Here is a 25310-nt window from a genome sequence, read left to right on the forward strand (position 1 = left end):
TTGGCAAGCAATCAGGATTCCTACTTTGCAATTACAAGATGATCACCAGCTGCAGATGGATTAGATTAAGAAGAAAATTTATCTATGAACAATCCATTTAATGATTTGCTGCTATGGAGTTTCATGTACCTTTCTCTGAAGGAACAGAAGGAGCCATTGCAAGAGAACAGAAACTGAACTAAACAGATTTTTGATTCTGATATTTCAAGACCAACACCATAGAAGATCTGTTGGAAACAGTTGACTGTTACAACCACCACATTACAAACAGGAAGCTGAGAGTAAAGAAGAGAAAGATGTACTGTAAATTTGAAAATCAGATTTCATTCTGAAAATGATCCAGCCTCTGTTATTATAAAGAATTCTCTTTTAAAAAGCTTAGAAACTTTCTTCAGCCTGCCTCTGTCAATTCTTAGCACTGTCTGTGTGTTATTGGCTTCAGAAAATAGCAAGCAGAGAAACATTCTACCATAGTGAATGTATAGGTTGAATTGCGCCTTTGTTCTTGACTCTTCAAACGTTCTTTTTCTATCTTTAAATCTTCTACAAATGTTTATTCAAATAAATTAAAGACCCCAAATCAGTGATGCACGTAGACCTGACTGAGTTCTGTTGACTTTAATGGGTATACCGGTACTTCAGCATATGCACAAAAATAATTGATTAACAAATACTGCCCTGAATTGGGAGTATACATGGAATATACATGGGACTCCATTGTCACAGGTACACAATAAAATATGTAAGACTTTGATTTAGATTTAATGTAAAAGTTCTGCAAGATATTAATGCTATAAAGCAGGTAAGAGCAATTTAGATTTAAAGCACTTTTCAGATCCTCAGACCCTAAAATATTTTCATTTTGCATGCTTTTTGTTGGTAATGCTTTTTCTTTCTAGTAAAAGATCTTCCCTGTGGTAACAAGCAACCTGTTGTAGAAACAGAAGATTCTATCCTGAGGCAAAAGAAATTCCTAAAAATACATGTGTTAAGGCAGACACAAGTGTAGTGTGCTTTGTTTGGAGGGTGTAAGAGGGAAGAATCAATCACGTGATAGCAGCTGCTAATAAAAGTCCTGAACAAAGGCAGAATAGGTAGCGCTGTGGTGCTTTGGCAGTGTGCACCTACCACTGTAATTATTCCTGGCCATTTTCCTTGGAGCTACCCAGGATGCTGATCTCATCCTCAGATGTTGGGTAGGATACTGGCCAATAAAATGTTGTGTTTTGGATGGAGGCCCAACTTTATGATACTGTCTGAGAGTGATTTTTTTAAATAATTGTTATCATAAAGACCTTTACCATGTGCATGTGTTATATACTTGTCTAAATGACATGCACTGCCACGAGATACTTGTAGTGTTAACTGATCTCCTTTGCTACCCCAAAATAAATTGTATGCTTTACAGTTACAGTGCTATTTCCAATCTTATTGCAGTTTATATCGTTCTCTTGCTTAGCATTAATTGTTGTTCCTCTCACAACAGCACTTTTCTCATGAATATTAAAAGAACTGTATCTATTCTTCTACCTCCACTAGAGATAGAAAAAATTCTGGAAAGGAATAACGGGTTTTTGTTCCTTTTTTAATACTCTCAACTTACTATTTTTTATCAACCAGTTTCTTATGTTGTGTTTGTATTGTTTAGAAGCGGAAGGCTGGCAGTTGCAAAGATAGAGTAGAAGTGGTGAAATGTCTTTATAAGCACAGTATTCAATTATATCCCGTAAATACAATAGAAAAATGATCTGGTAGTTTCCATCCCTGATACAAGTAACTAAAAAAAAAATTCAAATGATGTAAGGTCCCCTAGAGTTACTAGATCTAACTTAATTATCTTTTTGAAGATATTATTATATTGAAATGCATACTGTCATATTGGCATCTACTGTTTGTTAATATTTTATATTGAATAGTTTTTTGTTCCAACGTCTCTGAGAAAGATTGTTTTTAAGGATGAGGTAAATGTGGCTCTCACTGTAATGTATGTGCTGATCACGACACATACACACTCAAGAACTTCTGTCAGCAATGATGTGCTAAGCTACGAGTTCCCTGGGCCTTGTAGGGTCCTATCTGATGGTATAAATGAGCAGATGTGACCTAGTCTCTGCTGGTTTTCCCTTACTGCCCCCAACAAAGCAGAACTTGGACAATGCCTAATTTAATTCTTGTGAGATTTAAGGTTTGGTGATAAAGATGGTTGTGGAGACATAACATACTTAGGATATTGTACAGCATGTAATTTACATGACATTCTGATATAAAACATAGTATTATAAAAGTGTTATAGATTGAGAACTGACTGAATGGATTTCAGAAAGTCATTGGAAATTATCACTGAATGGAGGTGTTTCCACATGAGTTTTGCAGTTATGAATACGAGGCTTGATTTTATTGAATATTTTTGTGAGTGATTTGCCAGTACTACTGAAATATATGGATGACACTAAGATGAGCAAAATAGCAAAGAATGATCGCGACAAGGTAGTTATGGAAAGTGGCTTAGATAGTTTGGTAGTCACTCAGAGGTGTATGTTTTAATGCAACCAAATGGAATCAAGTATCTAGAACCAGGGATTCCAGGCTGTGTCTGAATAACAAGGACTATATCCTCAAAAGCTGCTACTTAGAAAAAGTGGTTGGGGTCATAGTGGGCAAGCAATCAAACATGAGATTCCAGTGGAGCAACGTGACAAAGAATGCAAATGCAGTCCTTGGATAAAATAATTGAAGTAGGTAATGAGGGTCTATGGGAAGGTTATTTTCTCATTCTCCTTGCATGGCATTGATGAGACTGATATTGAAATATGGTGTGGAATATTGATGTCCAAATTCTTTAAAATTTGGAGAGGGTATAGAAAGCAACCCCAAAGATGGGATGAGGTCTAGAATTATTTCTTATATTAAGAGACTTTGAGCTCACCAAGTTCAGTCTATTATAAAGCTTGAGAGCCACCTGGTTACAGTGTATTAATGCCTCCACTGGGAGAAAATACTAGGTAGTAAATATATTCTAATCAAGGAGAAAAGCATTACAAGCACTACACTATCTGGAAACYGAAGCCAGGGAAAAGAAAATTAGAAATGCAGTACTGATACTTAACAGTGATGGTGATTAACCGTTGGAACAAATTGTTAAGAGAAATAGTGGACTATCGCATGTTATTTTTAAATAAATATTGGATACTTTAAATACATAGGAGTTATTTGACTCAATACAGCCAATTAACAGAAAAATTCAAGAGTCATTGGAGTACAGGAGGTCACAGTAGGTTTGCTAATAATTCCTTTTAACTTTAAAATTTATGAGTTCATGGAAAACTATCTCAATAATCTGTTCCCATAGCAAAAGATGACTAATTCTGTTTGTATTGCTTTTAAGAACAGTTGTGAATGTGGTGTGATCAGTCTGATAAGCATGTTAATCTATATGATAGCCTTAAAACAGTCTGTATGGGTAAGCCTAATAATGTACCCAGCCACTAAGCATATTCATATACGTGGTCCACCATTCTCAGAGGACGTATTCAGGCTGCTTCTGGGGCCATGGCTGCAGGCTCAAAGGATGGTATAGACATAGATAGCCATAGATATAGCCATACATAGACCTTTATTAGCAATAGCACTGTAAATGACTCTGGTGAATGAGATGCAGATTTTGTTATTTCTAGGTGTGGGTCAAGAACATCCATGTGCTCTAGATTCAAAGTCCCTCACCAACAGTGAAGCATAACTGCCGCTCAGAGTTCCCATTGGCACGTTCCATTAAGAAGTTGCCAGGCACTTCTTTAAAAGCTTTTGAAACTCTCTACCAGAGGCAGGTGAATACTTGGGAAATCACAGTGCCAGTTCTGGTGTTATCACGGAAATCTATTTCAGTACCAGTAGTGGAGCCAACCAACGATGTCTTACCAATACTATGCCTTCAAGGATCTGTTATTTCTAGAAATATTTCTTTTTCCTCAGAAGCTCCTACTTCTCTCCATCTATGAACAAGTAATCCTTTCAGAGTCTAGTTCTCTACATAGAGCACTGCAGGATTCTGCACTGCTGTGTGACAGCAGTGGAGTAGTTAGCCTGTTCCTGGACAACTTACTTCGTTGGTCCTACTGGACTATCCCATAAATTCCACAGTGAAGCCCTATTGCAGATTTCAGAACATGAAGGTCTTCTGTCATGAAGGGTTTCAGTCTTTGTCAGCGCTGGTAGACATTTCCTGTTCAATGGAATTGGGCAAGTTCTGTGTTTTCCACGCTACTTTTGCTCTCTGGCAATCACTGTTATTGCTGATTGTAGAAAAACACGAAATTTTAGTGTGAAGTTTATTTACATTACTATCTGCTCAGAAAGGAGCTGCACAGTTATAGATCATCTTCTCATCTAGTTTGGACAGAAGGAGTGAAATTCACTGACAGTTTTAATAATGCTGTTCAGTTAATGAGTTTCTTAAGCGGCTGGTATTATTGTTTGGCTGAAAACTGAGCTTTCTAAACCATTGCAAAGTCCTGTTAGGGTTTCTTTGTAAGTTACAGTAGAGAAAGTGCTTTTTATGGCCACCATTTAGAGGCAATCTGAACTATCAAACAATATATCCAGGCTTTTCACATTGCTATATTTTCACATAGAATTCTGCTGGAGTTGAGGAAATAAATARCAAGTGAAATAATTATGGTTTTTAATCCCTATTTATCAAAAACTGAGTCACAGAGGGTGAGACTTAGAGAAGATAACACACAAGATCTGTGGGTAAGACAGAAACTGAATCCAGAGTTTATGAGTCTAGGCAGGTGCAGTTACCCCAAAGTCATTCTCCTTTCCCTGGACAGTTTTTTTTCCCACTCATTCCTGTTGCAACTGTTTTACCAACCATTTCAACTTCTGTTTTCCAATATATTATGTAGAAGACATTCCACATCATAGTTCTCTTACTGGATGTCTATAGGTTTATTTACTCTAGCAAAAGAAAACAAATTTGGAGCCACTTCATGGCTACTGCCATCTTTCTGAAATAATTGTCTTATTTACCATATGAAGAACTGTGCAAAAGAACAGCCTGAGTGTTTGCTATTTTTTTTAGTTTTATATTTAGTTTTATTTTTTTTAGTTTATATATACATATATATATATATATTTTGCCCAGGATATGTTTGTACTTCACCTTTATTACCTCTGCTCACACCTTTATTACCTCTGCTCAGAAAGCAAGTTAAAAGTCCCAATTGAAATTACTGCACCATATCTGCTAAAATTAGGCAAGGATTGTAGTATTTTCATTGGAGACCCAGTATTAACCTGCAGTTAATCTTGCTACCCGGTTGCATATAGGTGACCATAGAACAAACATAGAAATACCAAGGACCAGCATAAAAAGAAATAATTACCTGCTTGTTATGCTAACATTGAAGAAGTAGAGTTAAAGCTAGCTCCCTCTTCTTCTATCTTCTCTACTCATCCCCAATTAGTAATAGAACACAGTTTTCTCCAGGGARCCCTGAGTCTTGAAACATGTTTCAGCAGGGTTATAGGTCATATGGTAATTATTTAAAGATGAATCAATTATGGACACTGGGGCTGTAGGCAACACATCACTTTGACTCATACTTCAGTATTTGCCAAATTTGGATTAAAACAATTGTTCACATAATGCCCACAATATGAATAGATTTCAGAGWTTTTTGACAAGAAATAAGACTGTGATATCTTGATCTTTGAGCTCCAGAGGTCAAAGATGTAACCTCTGTCTTGAGCTCATTAAAATGAACATGATAGATAAATGTGCAACTGTATAAGAAGTTGGGAAGACTCCCTTGGCAAAGAGACTTTCTTTAAACAGAGGTCTTCTTCCTACCTAAATGTTTATTTATTTTATGATTACTGGCCAGTAGTAATTATCTTATCCAACTCTTCTCATTAAAAAGCATATATAAACAGTTGTAACAGTTCTGCAGGCTGTCTAAGAAAAATACAAATCTAAAAGCAGTTTCTTTTACATGCGCTGGGTGTGACCAAGGATCTTAATATGTGAAATTCCTAGTCCACATAACCCCATTAATATCTTGTCTTTCTACTCCTTTATATAAAATAAATACTGTGAATGTTAAGGTTTCCCAGTAACACTGCCTTCAAAATCTTTGGAGGTAGTTAAAACTGAAGAACTCATATGGAATCTACAGGCCTCAATGATGATTTAAAAATCCCTTCTTCAGTTTTGAAAACTAACAATATAACATTATTGAAGATCAAAAGAATGTCAATGTTTAAAATGTATACATCTAGTATATTTTCCCTTTGATAATATGCAAAAGTTCTACTGAATAATAATTTAAATCAAGAAATATTTAACTGGAAAATGTGTAGTGCAAATGAAGGAGAAATAATTCACAACTCTCTTTTTTTCTAATCAAATAAAATATTTGTTCCAAAATAATACCTTAATCTCAAATTATCCAGACCAGGACATTTCCTTATCTTAGATGTTTAGGATTTTGCATGAACATACAGAGAGAATGTATTTAAACTTAGATGAAATCATGTTCTGAAATTTTATAACTGAATGATCTGAAATATGTACAGTTCCATGGTGTGCTTTTCTCCGCTGCCTATTTTTTGTGCTTCAAGCCTAGGATGGAGGAGCCCACTCTAACGGTAAGAAAATCATTCCATTTCATGCCCATTTTACCGATGGATTCCTGTATTTAAATAATAACTTTCAAGTCCTAGTCTCTTTTATAAGACTTCCAGTTGAAGCTGTTGTAGGTGGTTTATGGCATAGACAATAATTTACAGGGAACTAGACTAACACTAGCACTAAGTAATCATTGGTTTAACAATTTCCTTTTAGAAACAACTTGGATTAGAGGTGATCTAGCAAATTGAAGGTGGAGAAATCTCTTCCAAACCCATCCAAATGTAGAATTATTCATAGCATTTGCCAGTATGAAGAGAGTGGAAAAGAGAGAAATTCCATATCTGATTATATTTTGTAAGGGTTTTTTTTGCAGAGTGGCATTTTTATACACAGTGAGGAATTTGGGAGGTATTTTTGTTTGTGGAATAGATTCTGTTTGAATATGATCACTAACATGTTATGCATGAAGAAAGGTAAAGAGTTACATGTGCATGTTCTCTTTCAGTTTTGGATTATATTTTATGAAGTGATTGCACTGAAGTGATATGTTTTATGCTGTTTCACTTTAATACAAATGAATATAAAATTAAAACTTTGAAGATGACTGAAATTGCAGAATGTTTACATTTCGAATTGATCATTTATATACTTCAGTAGATTTTAAATATCCTTTTAAAGCCTTAAACCAATGTTATAGTCAAAATATTTGTTAGTAATTGTAATCCCCCCCGCCAAAACAGCATCTACATTAAGATCAACATAATAGGTGGATTATTTTATAAATCATCAATTCAGTTCAGAAAACTGCAGTAGTTTTCAGCTTTGCTCGTATAACCTATTATTTTAATTCAAAATCTTAAATTTTGTGTAAATAGCAAACGTCATAACTGGCCAAAGTCAGTTGCTGTCTGAGGCTTATTTGTTTTTTCTTAATATACCAGCTTTTTTAATGTGTTTGTTAAGAGCTGTGTTTCTGACTAACCTTAAATACTAGTAACTTAAAAAATATAAGCTGTTTGTTATTACTTTGCTCGTTTCACCACGAATGTGTCAGCTCCAAGCATGAATTTACTAGGGAGGTCTCCCCTGTAACATCCCTAGCCAGTAGACTGAATCACCACCATCTACATATATCCTTGGTCAGACCATAATTCCAGCACAATAATGAATTCCTATTGACTTCATGGGACAGGATTTCGTCTTAAGAGGTTAAATGGAGTTTTATTCTGGTCACTTGTGTCCTCAGTAACATTCCTTTAGATTAACTTGGAGAGATCCCTACAATTTAATTTTGTTTCAATCTCTGTGGCAGGTTCTTGTGCTTGAGAGGTCAGCTTACAAGAGTCTCTTTCATGTAAAAATTACTTTCTTCAGGTATTAAATCCATGGTTAGTGGGGGCAAAGAATAGTGTGTTCTAAACAGAGTCTGTAAGTTGTTTTGTGGACCTTACATTTGCCAAAAATGAAAATGATGTTTCCTCAGGTGCTTCCTTTTGGTCCACGTTCCTGTTACACTTTTCCTTATGTGAGTCTGGATTAATAAAATAATTCTGTATATTTTACTGTGCAGTTCCAATCAGTTGGTTTAATTTCCTCCACCTTTCACTCCCTTTCTGTTCTATTGTTTATGTTTTCCCATAGATTGATTGAAGTGTAACAAGTCTCTTCCTTGAAAATTAATCTTAACTATTACTGTACTGTTATTGAGTGGTCTTCTGTCAGTGTAGCTAGCTCTGAAGAGCTAAGGATACATGCCTACAAAGATAAATTTGGCTACTCTCCTCTTCAAAGGCAAGAAGCTTATACTCCTGAGCTTGCCTGCCATGTTTATAGGAAGATATCTACCAAACAGGTCCATGAGCAATAAGACACAAATTCTGTTTCTTCCTCGATTTGACATTTCTCTATGCCTATGGATTTGTAAAAGGCATTTATGCTTATATAACATGGGTTTATTATATAGCATACTAGCAAGGGTAGTCTACTTAAATACTTTTCTTAAAAAGCTGCCTTAACAATATTTGAAACCAGATCCTTGCTTAGTTGTTAAAACYTCTCAATACGTTTGCAATTCCACAAAATTCCTAAAATCCTTATCAAATGAAGTTACCTTGTTGAATTATTGTTTATTATAAAATCAGTGAAATTTATTTTTGGTGAAACACAATTATCTAAACATTACAAAGATAAACTGGTATGTAGTATATACAGATATGCTACAATTTGATTCTTTTCCCGAGGAAGTAGGTAGAAGCTTTGTCAGTGACTACAGGAAGGAAACATTCCTAAAGATGGCCCACTTTCTCCTATAACTGATCAAAGAAATTTTTTCTTTTATGCCAATATTAACGTCACCTTAATTTACATAAATGAATACAAGTGTTCTAGATCTTACCACTGCATTTGTAATTTTGATGATCTTTTCTGTTATTTCAAATGCATATAAGAGAATAATATTGAAGTGTTAATTTTTATTTGTACTTGTTCAAAACTCACTGTTGAAAGCTAACCTGGAATTCAGTTTTTGATATGTTAGTTATTTGAAATTATTTGTGTGTTATTTATGTATAATTCACTGCCAGWAGCCCACTGTTTTTCTTCTCTGAACTGTTTTGTTACATATTCTGTTACACACTTCGAATATATTTTTTGGGTGTATGATTATTGAAGGATGCTACCTTCCATGCTTTGCTAATATTTACATCAAAAGTTGCCCCTTACTTGGGTGTAGCAACCGTTTATCACTATTTTTTTCTTTGTACTTAGTTGAATCCACAAGCAACATGTTTCTCCTAGAAAGCATACTCAGTGAAATTATAGACTTGTTTGCCATATGGTGCTTCATACAGATGGATGATTATTATGCAAATCTTTTGATTAGTGAGTTTCTGCTATTCTAGGAATCATTTTCTTTATATATGTTGGCTCTACATATTTCGTTCCATTCTTAGACCTGTGACTGTGCCAAATCTTTGATAATCTTGGTGATACAGTTTTTTACAAATTTAAATTTTTTCTTATATTCCTGGTTTATTCCATTTTCTTTGTTAATTAAATTTTACTTCAATTTGCCATATGAGAAACATAATGTAAGAAGCCTTATTCCCTACCTAAAGAAATCAATAACAAAATGTGAGTCTTTTCATCACAGACCTTGCCTCCCTGCTTCTAGACATGTGAGATTGGTGAGGGATTCTGTCAAATAAAATATTTAATTCAGGTGCAACATTTCATATAGAACCAGAATGTAGTCTGATGTTTCCTACCAACTTTTCTCCAATTAGCAAGTCTTGCTATTGAGTACCAGACAGATTGATGTAATGCTATTATTTTTTATTTTAACTTGGTTCATTAAGATTTTTGAATAGGAATTGTATCTTCAGCTCTTCAACAGGGAACATGGAATTTGAAAACTGTATATGAAAAGAAAATGTTATTTTTATAACTAGCCCTTCTGTTAACTTTACATTCCTTAGACACAAGGGGGCAAGGTCTGTGACTGATGGAAAGCATTGCATCTGAAGTCTCTTGTTAACAGGTATATATACGCTTTATTGTGATTTATTTGGACTCACGTTAAAATCAAACCTCTTCCATTACCTTGAGCAGACCTGTTGGTCAGGCCTAATATTCATAAAATTGAAGCACTCTTAAATGATGTTGTTGGAGTGGGTGGACAGGAGTGCCAGACTTCTACTTATTCCTTCAGTGAGATAAAAATTAGACCTTAATACTGCTGAGGCCCAGGGAGATAAGAGAGATGTCGTTTAGGCTCTCCCACAGAATGGTAATGCTGCATATCAGATTAAGTGTTCCAAGAATGGATTTTTGTAAAGTACACTAATCTTTTATCTTTGTCACAAAGCATTCCAATGAATGAACCTCCTAAATCATAATTTTGTTAAAAAAAATTTTTTTCATGTAGTGTTTTGGTGTTGTGCAAATTCAGACATAAATAGTCTAAAATGATACCGTAATTTTCCTTAACTATGTTTGATTCAGGGATATAGCAAAGGAGACGATTTCCAAGAAAAAAATAGTATTTTATGATCAAAGCTGTTGCCTTTTATCCATTTATCTAAATCAGCTCATTAGAATGTTTAATGCGTATATAGATACCTATCCCATAGAATAAAGTTCTTATTTCTTCAAAGATTGCTGAAAATAAAGCATTTTATCTATATCTAAGTTAAATAACTAGATTGACTAGCTGTAAAGCAGAATTGAATAATTTACTTCATATGAGAAGTTATTGGAAATTTTTTGGCTTCTTATGCAGAAAGACAGACTAGATGATTACAACAACTTCAGTTTTAATCCTATGAATTTATTAGTCATTTGTCTGCAATCAGTTGAATTTCATATTTTTAAGCCACCAAAAGGTAAAATAACAATTTCACTGTTGTCAGATGGAGAATCATTTGAAACACTATGTTTCCGTATTTTGAAAAATGCTCTTTTTGCTTCTTGCTAGTTAAGACATTCATGTAGCAAGACATGTTTTTTTGCCATCTGTCAACCATTGCACCTATGTGAAATAACTCTTTTAATTCACTTTTGAAAATGCATTTAAATACGTGATGATCTAAATAGTAGAGATGTTCCAGAAATGACTCCTACTTCAAGAGACTATAAAGCCATCTTTGGACCTGTTTCTTCAGTATAATTTTGCATATGAAGAATTTTAATGTTTAATATTAAATATTTAACACTTTGCTCTCTCTTACTTGAATTTTTGTGCTGTGTCAAAATGAGATGTTCCTTTCAGTATGAACCTTCTAATAGCCTGTTCACAAAGGTAAGCAGATAGGGCAACATCCAAAAGATAAAGAAACCAAATTACCTGCTGAATGGTGCAGAAAGGTTCAATATCAAACCAAAGTTAGAATTCAGAGTATAGCTTCYTTCAGTAGTGAGATGAACTACAAAAGCTGGATGATTCAGTTCCTCAGTTTCCTATTTGAGCCTTTTACATAGAGGATTCCTTATCTCTCTTGGTTATAAGTCTCAGTTCTGCCATCAGTTTCTCTTTCACGTGCTTGACAATCCTATATGTAAGTGTTATGACCCTCAGTTCTAGCATAGCATGTGTCCTAGGCTGAGATACCATAGCACTGTTCTTTAGTTCTTGCTAAGACTTACATATAATATTGTGTACTGAGTGTTTAGTCTGTATTAATGATTTTTATGAATTGCGTTAGTAAATGATACTTTTCCCAATATTAAAATCCTTAAAATACATCCTTCATCAGAATCTTCTGATATGGAAATATCCAGTTTGTATTGCTTCTGTAACAGTTTACTTGGGATAGTGTTAATGTCAATCCACATAAGCTGCTTTGGCAATTTCTCACTTGCTCTGAAGACATTGTGCAAGAAAATTGCAGCTCTATGTCCAAAATGTCATCATTTGACTCTGCCATACTATTTAGTTATAATTGTTTTCCAACCAGTACATATATTAATTTAATTACATCATCATTTTGTTAATATGATTTCAACTGCGGTATCAAAAGAAAATGGATCTAGGTGCTACTGTTCATGAATATCTTTTTTTTTTTAGGAATTTAGGAAGGAGCTGGCAACCAAGAAAGAGAGCAATAAAGAGGGATATATTTTCTGTAATAGCACTGAAGATCTAAGCGATAGGAGGAATGGTAGGGTAGTCTGGAAAGATAACTATGAACTTTGAGTTTCTGTTAAAAGGAAAAATTCAAGAATGATAAGAGGGGAACAAGGCTGCAAATTGCACTGTGTTAATAGAGGAGAAGTAGATAGTATGTAGATTCAGACTACGCTGAGACATCAAACTGATCTCTTCTTTTTTCCTTAGTTTGCAAATCTGCTTTGTCACCCRCTTCTACGTGAGAAAGATGGTTTGCTTTCCTTAAAATAGTTTATACAAAAAAGACAAACACAAAAATCGTTATTAAAACAGAATATTATTTGCATGGAAGTATTTAATACCTACTTTAAAGTATGATGACCTTATGACCTGTGAACTTTCTACTAATCAGAAAAGGCATATTCAGGATTAACAGTACTTTGTACCTATCAGAACTGTATTTTCTTTACAGATGTTAGCTCCTATAGGAGTTTGGTTTACTGTTCTCTTTCACAGTTATCAGGTTAAATCCACATTTTGATGTCACTATCATTAAAATTTCAACAGGCAGAAATATTCCTTCATTACAAACAAATTTATTGCTTCATTGGTTTGCATAGTAAAAATATGAAGAGCTACAAATTAAAAGTATGACTTTCCTCTGTAACAGAAAAATGGTTGGATGGAAGGAAGGTAAATACCACTTACTACAAATGTATAATGTTTGTCTTGCATAATTACCCATCAGAATTCACAGACAGTTATACACTTTTCAGCACTTAACTTTAATATTTTGTTCTATGGGACTGGTGATGATTGAAAGTGTAATTTCTAAAACACTAAATGCGCTATGTTATGCACCAATGAATAAAGCTGGTCAGATGCAATGAAGAAAATTACTTTTGGAGAATGATGGTCAGCAAAGATTTTTCCTTCCAAAATACCATCACTATGGTCAGATATCAACAAAACAAGAATTAAAATATGATTTCTTCATAGAAATTGTGAAGTAATATCTTTACTGACTCCAGTAAGAGTTGAATAAATCAAATATGCATTATTTCTCACTGATTTTCACTGTRACTAAGAGCTTTATGTACCCTCGCTATTTTGATGTTATATGGAAAAGAAATTTCTGTGGTGGCATCCAAATGTGGTAAAATATTAGCATATGATATTTTTCTTTTTAAAAATTCTTATTTTCATTATAATTGCCTATATCTTCATTCTATTTAAACTGCAATAGCTGAAAATAACTTTAATGTATTGTTTCCACCAAAAAAACATTTAGAAGATGCAAGAACTGAAGAACTTGTATGCTCAGAATCTTACCTGATTTATCCAGCTGTCTCAGCTGTTCAAATGAAAGATATTACTTCATCTCACAAATTTTTCAGTTCTTGGACTATCACAATTTTGACAACATTACACTGATTTTATCATAACTGATACTCTGAGCTTAAAAAATACTTGGGCCTGCAAAAGCTGGATGTTGGAACTTCAAATTAAAGAAAGATCTTCTCATTTGGAAGTACATGTGTAACTATTCTTATCTCCATATAAAAAGCAGTGAAATTCCTTTCATAGCATGTCTCATAATCTTTAAAGTAAGAGAATTGAACAGTCTGAGGCCATGTGGTATTGGCATTTTCTACCTTTTTGCAACCGATAAGCACTGAAGAGAAAGGTTAGGATAAAGAGAAGCTGCATTAATTGCTTTCCTAAAATCTCTCTCCTTTAGTCATTGAAAATAATGATGAGCAGCTTCTTTTGTGATTCCAGACAACTTGTCCACGGAATTCAGAAGGTTAGTTTTTCTGTCATTTTTAATGCTAAGATTAGGCTAATATGGGATATTGAGACACAGCAGTCCAAACTTCCAGCTTCACGCAGTCTTCATCTGGCTCTACATCTCCTTTACACTTGTCACAGATAGTGCTGTCTTCCAGTTCTTTATCTGTCTGGATGAGATTAAGCCTGGCTAAAACATCTCTGAAAGAAAAAGACCAGGTGAGACACACATAGTATTCATAGGAAGAAAGAAGCACTTTAACTTAGTAATATTTGTTTAGTTTCAAGTGTAGATTAGAGGGACTTTTTCTTCAGATTGTCCTTTCAGATTGCTGTTTGGGTCCTTTCAGAATTACTGGGTGAGCCAGGAACAGGCAAAAACAACTGTGTTTTTTTTGTGCATATACAAATAGAAGACTGCATTCTGTCTTACAACATATGGGCTGTGTTACAGCTTGCCTCCATGAACTAATGAAAACATTTGCTACAATTCCAATCTGTTAGTCCTTGCTGTAGCAATCTGTGTGCTCAGATAAGCTGTTTGAGACCATCAGTCTGATGTTTCCTACCCAACAGTGACTTTTCTGTTACGCTTACGAATTCAGTGTCTTAATGTTCATCTTAAAGGCCTTTTACAGTATTGATACAACATGCTGGAGGCAGTACTTCTCAAATTCCGGTAATGGCTTTTCAACACTTAAGTCTTGTAGGAACTACAAAGCTGAGTTTCCTCAATCATAGATGAATGTCTTTAAAGTTCTTACCAGAAGACAGAAGGTGACCTAGTCTTCTTGTCTTAAGGACCAAAATATAAATTCCTTGCCTCAACTCTTTTTTGACAGCTGCAACCAAAAAACAGCAAAAAGAAAGAAAATAGAGAAAAGAAGGGAAGGTAGGAATGCAAAGAGAAAAAAATCCTTACCTGTGATTGACTCAGAGTTAAATTACTAACCTGCTGTGATTTTATCTATGCGTTGGACAAAATGGAAAGGTCTTCTTGTGTGGACATCATAATAGGAAATTATAAATTACCTTAATGATGAGTGYAGTAAATTTCTTAGGAACTTTTATGTCCTCACACTAGCACCTAAGCATCTTGCAACCATTAACAGTGTATTATCAAAGCTTTTCAGGGAATGAAGGGGTATGTTCTCTCCATGCTGTAAATAGGAAAACTGAAGCTCAAGGTAGATGAAACGACTTGGCTGGTGTCATACATGGAACTAGTAGAAGCACAAATAACTGAACGCAGGCYTCCAATTCTAGACTAAACCATCTGTCTGTCATCCATATTTCTTCTTTATGATTCTGTCTATGATTGGTTATTAAATTCATATATCAGTTCTTTAAGTGGAATGACACATTCCACTGTTTATATAGTGCCTTTCCAACTGCATATGATTTCCTTTGAGAAAAAGAAATGTAACTTATTTACAGAGCAAATACAAGCCTTCATGGGAAAGAATATAGTATTTATATCTAAATAGTAAAATAGACATTTCTCACTGCTCTGCTTTCATTTGTCTTTCTGTTTTGCTTGTATAGCTGTTGACAGTGTATCTGCAGTATTTCAGCATAAAATAAGGAGTTGCATCTGATCACAGACGTTTTCTGTCATTGCATAAACAGAATTCTAAGAAATAAAGATTAATTATAAGTAAATTTACCTATAAAGTAATAATATCATTTGGTAGAAAGACTTACCATTGCAGGCTGACTGTCTCTTTTTTCACATAATCTTTTTACATGATCTACATTGCTAAATAATGGGATCTCATTACTTTCCTTGGGATTTATGGGTAAAAGGGATCCTGTATACATTTCTCTCCAAATGCATTTCTCTCCAAAAAAGACACTATGGATGCTCTGTGGAGACTTTACTTTTGTTTCCATATGAGCTTTCGTACCAACTGGAGCTTTTGGCACTTCAAGATTAGGACTGGATCACTCTATGGGTCTGTCTGAACAGCAGAATAGTAAATGTGTAAGATAAAGGGTAAACTGCAAACAGGGGACTTTAATAGTAGGATGTCCCCTAACTCTAAGCTCCAAATTTTTAAATAAATTTGTTAATTATCCAAAAGGCTCTGAATAATGAAGTTACTAGTCTATAAAGAATGTCAGATTATTTATGTTAGTAGAAAGTGAGAATGCTTATCAGGGTCTTTAATGGAACCTTCAATGCTAAGTAAATTGGTAGCTCAATAGGAAATGAACACCATTACCTAAAGAATTGAGCTAATACACATCCAGAGAAATAGTTTGTAATGCTCACATGCATTCTCAATTCTAAATTAACTCTAACTACTCAAGGAAATGACCTGAATAGCCTCATGGCCAGTTCAATGAAAGCTCAGCTCATATTCAGCAATAGTTGAAAACATATGGGGATAGTGTTGGGAAGTAAAAGGAATGAGAAGGAAAACAATAMTGGAAAATTTGTAATGTACTGATGTAAGTTGCTGGTATCCCATTTCCTTGGATACTCCATGTGATTCAGTGGAAACTGATAGTCTCATCTTCCTCTAAGGATTTCTTATAGGGGATGATTCATCCCACCTATCTTAGATAAATGTCCGTGGTAGGATGGGATGACTTTGTCTCAGAAAGTGCCTCTCCCTCTCTCCATTGGCTAGAGGGAACCAAGATAACTAGTTTAAACTAGACAGAACTTTTAGATGACAAGTTATACTACATAAATTCTACCTCCTGACTCAGAAAGGCTTTGTTTTTAATGGAAAAAATCCAGAAATGGGCAAAAAGTATTACAGATAAGGGCAAACTTGCACATAAGAAGAAATTGGAAAGATTGGGATCAGTTAGCTCAGACAAGAGATGAATAAGAACATACATGATGGAAAGAAACAAAGAGGATGGTAAAAAGACACAGAACTAGAAACTGCTACTTATCTTCTATTGTAATAGAAGAATAAACACCATAGAAAAAATGCAATTAGGATTGTGTGAACATAGAACATGTTACCTAAATCCTAATATTCAGGAATATTCAGAAAAAAAATTTAAGCATTTATATGAAGACTAAAAATATGCAAAGTTATATTAAATAGATTTTTTAGRATCAGAAAATATGAACACTTAGAGTGTAAGGCAGCCATATATCAATAACCTTTGGGAAGAACATTCCTCTGTGAAAGCCTTCGTTCAATACTTAGGACTATGGGCAAATACTAGTGTAATAGTAAATACTGAAGTAGCTGCTATTGATAGCTGTCAAAGGCTGATACAAGATAAAAACAATGGTTTCATCCAGTATGGCAAATTTTGTGCTTATATGGGGGTGGGGGATTGATTATTTCTAACTTATAGGGGTAATGTTAAAGGGAAAGCTAGTTCATTTCAAATGCTATGCAAATGGATTACGCTCTGCATTAAATCCTCTTATGCTGTTAGAGGGTGCAGTTGTAACAAAACATTTTTCCATAAAATGTGTAGTGGCATTCTATAGATTGCTGTAGGAATGTATGAATTCTGAAAAAATATGAAGTGCCAGTGAAAAATTATATTCTCTGAGCCTAATCAGATTCTTGTTTTGGGAATATAATCTTGTTGTTTTTACTGTTTCCCGCTACCTTTCTTATCTATTATAGTTATACCTGAGTAGCAGAGAGAAAACTATAGGACTGATTCATGAAAGAAAACAGAATTTTACCAGTGAGTAAAAGAATTTCAGTGTAAATTCTCCAATTTTCTCATTTCCTTAAGGCTTTTTTTAATTAATCCATCAGTGGAGGTCCCCTAAGACAGGCAGGTGCATAGCTCTTAATGAAATGCTGTATGGAATTTTGTATTCATGATGGAGCAGACGCCTGGCTCATTGACCTCTGGTTTCAACAGTGAAAGCATGCCCTTCCTAATAGTGGGGATTTGCAGGAACAGAATACTCAAGCTCCATATACTGGTAAATAACCTTCATTTCCTTTAAGAATTTTGAATATAAATGTCTGGCCTCTCTCTCTGAAGCATAACATGCTGATATGGTACATCTTTGAAGAAGTTTAAATTTATTTTAGTAAAATAAAATTATTATCCTTCAGTACTTTTAGAAAAAARTCTTTTTATAATATAAATAAAAAGTTTAATGAAAATATAAATTCACCAGTGTAGAATAATGGGTTATATAAAACATATTTATTTAGAAATTTTATTAAACAACTAGCATTTCTTTTAAATCTATGATTTCTATAAATCTGAAGAGAAATGTTTTTACCTCTACTGATTTCTTTATGAACCTGCTTGAAACACATACCTGTATTTTTTGCTTTGATGCATATCTTCACTTATTACTGAATACAGTACTTCTATACAGGAACCCAGCTAATGATGCATGCAGGTTTAATGATAGTTTAGTTGAATGTTTAAAGTATATAACAAAATACCTTTTTATCAAAAAGTCTAGCTAGCTGGCATGGTTTTCTTTAAATAAATACTAAAGGTTCCCTTTTTTAAAGAAAAAGTATAGGTTCAGTAATTGCACATTTAAAGATAATGTTTGTATGATTCCATCTGTTTTTATCAAGGCAGATTTGAGGCAATCTATGTTATCTAGCTCTATGCTACCCTTATGTGTTGTTTCATACTGAAACAGATGGTAAATCCAGTTGCTGATCAGGGAGAAAGATGAGAAGAATTAATCAGAAGGCTTAAATATCTGAAAACATCAAAGTGAAAATCATTTGACCCACACTTAATGCTATTTTAACCTCTTGTACAGTCAATTTTTTTGAATCATATTTAGTAAATAGAAAAAAGGAAGCAGAAAAGCAATTTCAGCTTCATTGTAACTAGCACTGCTTTTTTCAGGTTCATTTGTTTTTAAAGTAGTTTCCTAAAAGAATTTCCAAAGCCCCCCTCTTTCTATCTAGAAAACTTAATTTACCATGATCCCAAATTGAGAATAAGGTACATAAAATAGAAAACTTTAAGTCAAAATGTTTAAGTATCAACTTTTTTCTTAAATTACTAGCTGGTTCATACATTTTTGTTGTAGATATCTAAAGTGCTTGAAAGCACTCCCTTAGAGGTTCACAGGAATATTAAAATGTGGGAGAAAATAGAAAACTCACTTTGAATAAAAATATTTATTTTAAGATGTTCTTCATGTGAAGTACTCGTACCTGGGTGCAAATAGTATCTTTGAAAAGCATAAATTCCTGATACCATTTTCAGAATTTTGTACTGATTGATGTTCATTGAGATTTCTGCTTCAAAACAAAGAACATAATCTGGCCCATTGGTAGTAGAGGAAAATTTATGATATACAGAGTAGAATACAGATAGTCTTAGAAACTTACATTTTTATATCACTTTACATGTTTTACAATCATCTATGCAAATTAATTCACCCACCACTGKAATAAAACCACCTCTGAGGAGAAATGTGGCAGAAATGTATAGTAATGCAAGAAATAAGTGGGAATCGAAGTAAAGCTTACTATATGCAGTTACAAAGAGTTGTTTAGGTAGGCAGAATGTAATAATCAAAGGTATAGGGCTGACCGCATTCTTCAGTAATTCTGATTTATCTAACAAAGGATTTATGTAAGGCTACTCACAGAAACCATAGTATTTGTATTTCGAAAGTACACAGAGGGATAAGAAGTGTGTTCTGGTTAATTAATAATGCTATATCAATAGGTGATCGCAGGAGAACTCCTCATGAAAACAAAAGGAACTGAGAGATGCCCATTTTTCACTGAAGTGTATTTTAGAAAACATTCTCATTAAAAGCCAAATACATACAAAGTACAGAATCTCGTATGGATGCCAATGTTTTAAAAAGAGGTCTTTTTAACATTTTACTTTTTTCCAATCATGAAATGGCCATATTCTTCCTTTTTGCTATAAAATATTATGGAAAAGTTGTGTATCTGAAGTTTACCTCAAAAATTTAATCTTTAAAATAATATTACAGTTGAATCTACTCATGACAATGGGGAGCATAGTTTAAGAGATGAATTAAAGTAGAAGATTCAGTGTGATAGCTCTACCTGTGAAGTATTAATACAAATCTATTATAACTGTATCTCTGTGCTTCAGTAAGTGAAGGGATATGTTCCAGTTCCAGTTGCTATTAACATATGGCAATATTAAGAATCAGAGCTCTATGATGTATACTAATATGCAGAAACTTTTCTGTACCTTTTGCATACTGTATATGCCATCAGTTGTGTTTGACCCATTAAGTTCACATATCAACAGATTTATGTTTTACTGCAACCTTTTTAGTGAATAATGTTAATTCTTTCAAAAAAAAGTTATAGTGAGGTTCCTTATAAAAGATTATTTTACTCAAAGTATGAGTGTCTCATTTKCTTGTGTTATAACTTATGCTGCACATTAATTATGCACAGATACCTTCCACTTTTCCAGACATATGCATCCATTTAACAGTTTGCTGAACTATTCTAGATTTTTGGGGTTGCACCAGTTTTGTTTACAAGTAGATGATATATATAGACATATGAAGAGGTAGTGTTGTTTTTATTGAAATTTTAAATAGAATTGACCATATATTATCACTGAGTAAGAAAACTCAGCATACTTTTTCCTAAAAAAATGTATAACGTTATATAAGCTAGATTTTCCATAAGGTTGTTAAAATTTTAATTTTACTTGCTGCCCAAACATTTGTTTTTAAGTTTTCCAAGGGACAAAAGTTGACCCACACTTACTGAAACATCCTGACATTATCAGAGAAAGTAAACTCTGAAGTATTCTCAGTTTTGTTTTTAATGGCTAAAGAGTTGTTTTCAAATCTTACTGTATTGGAATGTTTGGCTACCTCAGTATATGATAGCATGATAGCTATTACAAGATAAAAGTTTCTTACTGCAAGGTTTTGTTTCACATGTTGCTAGATCAAATTGATTCTCTTCCTGTTTACTGAATTTCTCAAAGTGTTAAAAATGAGCACTCTGTAAACTGTTCCCTTTATGTAGCATAATAACTGATATTAGTTAGTTCTTATTTTTCCTTGTTTTTTTTTTTTATGGAAAACATATCGTGGTTTGAGAAGAAAATGTGTATTAGATGCTGTACCCCCTAGACCACATATGATATTATAAAAAGAAATTATATTAGTCATAAATACTGGGTAACCTGTATGCAAAACAGGACTTACAGATCAAGTTTCCTGAAATATTACTGTGTGGGCTGCTTTTGTGGTATTTTAATAGTTTCTTTTCTCAAACTGGTTTTTTTAGACTGCATTCAAGTTTGATTTACATCACAACACAATGTTAGTTTTGTCTTTACTCAGTCACCAAGGAACATCTGGTTATATCAGACTGATAGCCCATTTAAAAACTTTTCATAATAATAGACAAGCTTCTCCAAAGTATTTCAAATGTTAGGGTAATTGAAAAGGTAAAAGTGGTCTCAGCAAAAATTAGATGATAAGAAGGTTATACAACTGTCTTCATGTTCTTTTAAATATATCATAGAAAGGGAACTCTTGTAGTGAGTTATCTTTGAGATGGCATTTTTCTGCTTACCCTGGAGGAATATGGTGTTAATGTTCCATGGGAACAACACAAACAGTTCCTGCAGATCTCGGGACATCCACTTCAAACGTGCCTGTTCTTTCTCTTATCTTTGTACTCCGTTGCTGTCTGTTTGCAGCAAAGAACTCAAACAAGTTGACAAATAGGTTGTACTTGGTCAAATATGTCCTTAAGGGGTCCTTGAAACACCCTCTTGAGCAATCACACTTCCTTTTCCACAGTCCCTGTAGGAGCTGCTTGGAYATTTGTATGTCATCCATCTGAACCCTCTGTTTGCTAATTATGGCTAGGATTTCGCTTGGAGTATCTAGTGAATGTACAGTGAGAAYCATGCAGTCTCTCTTCTCCTCCAGTCCTATGTGAATATCTGCTTGGCATCCAGAATTGGCAAATGTGTGAAATCTCTTTTACATTACTTCTGAAATTACAAATTCTTACCAAATCTTATGGTATGAACTAGTCACCTTCAAAGATTACATCTGTGCACTCATCTATGATACTATCTGTTAAAGTGATCAGATTTCCTTCACTGAGTCTTTTGTAGAAGTTCCCGTTAGAAAACTCTGTATTACTGGAAACATAATTTTCCTCATCATTATACTTCTTTTCTAGCTGGATCATAACATACTAGGAGACTGTTGAGCACAAAGTGAAAAGCTCTTAAGAGTAGCTGTTCTTAAGGGATTAAATGATTATCATCCCCATCCCATTTCTTTCATCTCATAATCAAGTTCAAGATGGTACTAGATAGCTCAGTTGAAGTGATTATATATTTGAAATAGAAATTATTTGATCTCCTTTTTGGTACCATAGTGTTTAAGACAGACTCATTTCTTTCCCTAATGTTAATGTATTTATGGTTCCTTGCAAATGTCCCTTTACTTGAAGACTTGAGTTACATTTAGAGCACAGATCTGTTTAACAGAAACTGATATGATAGAGATAAAATTTCAAGCTTTTTATTTACATTGATACTAATAAATACCATTAGGAAAAATTACATTGTATTTAATGTATTTCTGTACCTAAATTAGATGGCGAGAATGGGAACTTATTGCGTCAGAGAAGGCATAATGGGAGAACAGGACCTTTCATTTGAATAGCCATCAGTTTTTTAGCATTTTACTACCTGATGATTACATAACTGTTAATAATCATGATTTCAGAATGGTTTCTGTTGATAAAAACAGTATTTTAGTTAGTATTTTATGGCATCCTTTTTGGTAATTTTTACAGAGAGACTGAGATCAGTATTTTCATGAAGCAATTTTCATTTATATTCATCCTTTGCTGAATAGAGTGTTTCTGGATTTTCTTTTTTTTTTTTCATTTAAACTTTGCTTGTGAGAAAAAGTTTAAATGAAATTATTAAAAATGCCTAAGTCCTACTTTCAGGGTCTGTTAGGCACCTACAAGTCTGTTTCACTGAAAATAAATTACACTTACGTCCTCAAACTTTTTAAGTGCTTTGGAAAACTTTACCTTGCATCTTAATATTATGCTTTTTTCCTAAAGGTTTCTCAAGCACATTGCTGAAGCACATGTAATTTTTTTAACAATTGGATTAATCATCATTGACATGGAATATCCTGGTTCATGTAAAACATGCAGTGCCACTATGTTTGGAAGAAAAAGTGAATGTTCTTCTACTCAGATATTTATACCTTCCTCATTATCATGATAGCTGGGTCACTTCCAGAACAAACGTGGGTAACACTGAAGTGTGATTGGTTCTATTATCATTCATTTTCTCCTTGTTAGATTTTTATAAATTTGTTTCAAAACTGCTGTGTTGTCATTACAAAAGAGCTTGTTATTAAGATCCAGAAAGTATGTCTTGTACTTTCAATAGCAAGTGATGATGCTTTAAATGCTATGTCAGTGTGTTCAACATCTCTGTGAAAGCTCTGTCTCTAACACAAAATCAGGTTTGCCCTTAAGGGGACAGAGCTGCAGGTTCTCAGTGTTAGGTATTCTGTGCCTAAACTATTGGACACCTTAAAGACAATGATAAAGATACAGAACTTAGCTCAGCATTTTACAGGAGCAAGTGTAGAAAATGGAAGCAGATTTGGTGTGCTTACACTACCCTGTGTTGCAGAGGAAATGTGCTGCTGTGTTCTGTACTATTTTGAGTTTCCTAAGGGCTAATGGCTTCAGGCCCAGGGTATTGCATTGCTGTAGTCCAGCTGAGAGGTGACAAAGACATGTATTACAGAGGCCAAATTATCATCAGCAAAGATGGGATGAATTCTCATAACTCTTTTAGAGTTATTGTCAAAAATAAGTCCAGCATCAATTCTAAAATGTAGACTGACTCGCCTAAATGAGGTTGTGTAACATCAGCCAAAAGATACTTCACTGTACCACAAGCTTTTAAAGTGCTTCTTCCTGCCACCAAGTGTAACCTCTTTTTTTCTGTTTCTGCATCCACCTTCTGTTTTTAATCTGTGAGCTCAAGTACTGAGGCAGTTTGGTGACACTGTGTTATTGTATGCAATACAGTATGATAAAAGGGTAGGATTTTGTGATATCTACCTGGTGTTTTCACTGGAGTTCGTGACCCCTTACCAGTTCTTTCAGTGTCTGCATGTGTACTTTAAAACTGGTTTGGAGAAAAGGGGAAGTGTGTGTTACATTTTTCTACTGAGCCTCTCTGGATATGAGTCTATTGGAGTAACTCAAGCTATTTCAAAAAATCAGCCTCTTTTACATATAGTTTGTAGTGCATTAGCTATGCCAAATACTACAGAGATGCTAAAAGAAATAAGAAGAGATGTCTGCCCTGTTCATAGTGTGGATTATCTGACAGAGACAATAACGCTCTTTCTATCCCACGTCCTGCAATAAATTTGGATTATGACAGGTCTGACTGATTGGTAATATCCAGTTTAAAATGTAGGTAACAAGAATATATAATAATCAAAATATAGCAAGAATATCTTTTGAATGTGACATAGGGTTCAGATTTGTGCAGACAGTGCTACCACCTCCAGTTGTTGTCTTAAGTTGTGAAACTCAAACCATGAACTTAGAGCAAACTGTTCTAYGGCAGCTGCACACAAATGAGCAGATGTGCACTTGAAAGGCTGAGAAGCAAGAAGGCTGTTCATGAAAGGTAAACAGTTAAGAGYGTGAGAAAACTGCGCAGTTCAAGGAGAATGTTTGCCACTACTTTCATARTTTACATCATGAGTTTGCAGCTTTGGACAACCAGGAGACTTTAACTTGCCGCCTGGTAGCCCATTCATGTGTCCATGACCTTCAATACTCAACTTTTAATCTGTTTAAAAGGATAACATCTCATATCACAGAGTATCTTCTTCATCCATGCTAGAACATTGTTTCAAGAATTGCTTAGAAGAATGAATATCAGAACACAAGTACAAGTCTACTCTTCAAACCTGTACATTTTATTTGAAACTTTTCAGATCTGATCCTGCCTATCTTGCAAGATCTGAGTGTGCAGTTTTAGATTCTAAGAAAAAATATGAAATCACAGAATGACAGAATCGCTGAAGTTGGAAGGGACCTCTGGAGATCATCTAGTCCAACCCCCCTGCTCAAGCAGGGTCACCTAGAGCACATTGCACAGGATTGCATTCAGGCGCGTTTTGAATATCTCCAGAGAAGGAGACTCCACCACCTCTCGGGGCAACCTGTTCCAGTGCTCTGTCACCCTCACAGTGAAAAAGTTTTTCCTCATGTTCAGATGGAACTTCCTGTGTTTCAGTTTGTGCCCGTTGCCTCGCGTCCTGTC

At 34.3% G+C, this 25310-nt stretch overlaps 1 protein-coding gene across 1 annotated transcript in view; it reads left to right on the plus strand.

Moving 5' to 3' along the window:
• EFCAB11 (EF-hand calcium binding domain 11) overlaps positions 1–25310 on the plus strand; it is a 69856-nt gene that overhangs the window by 29099 nt on the left and 15447 nt on the right. The gene's annotated exons all lie outside the window — the stretch shown is intronic.

The sequence above is a fragment of the Apteryx rowi genome, unplaced genomic scaffold, assembly GCF_003343035.1.
Source record: "Apteryx rowi isolate R43461 unplaced genomic scaffold, aptRow1 scaffold_5, whole genome shotgun sequence".
Classification (NCBI taxonomy): domain Eukaryota; kingdom Metazoa; phylum Chordata; class Aves; order Apterygiformes; family Apterygidae; genus Apteryx; species Apteryx rowi.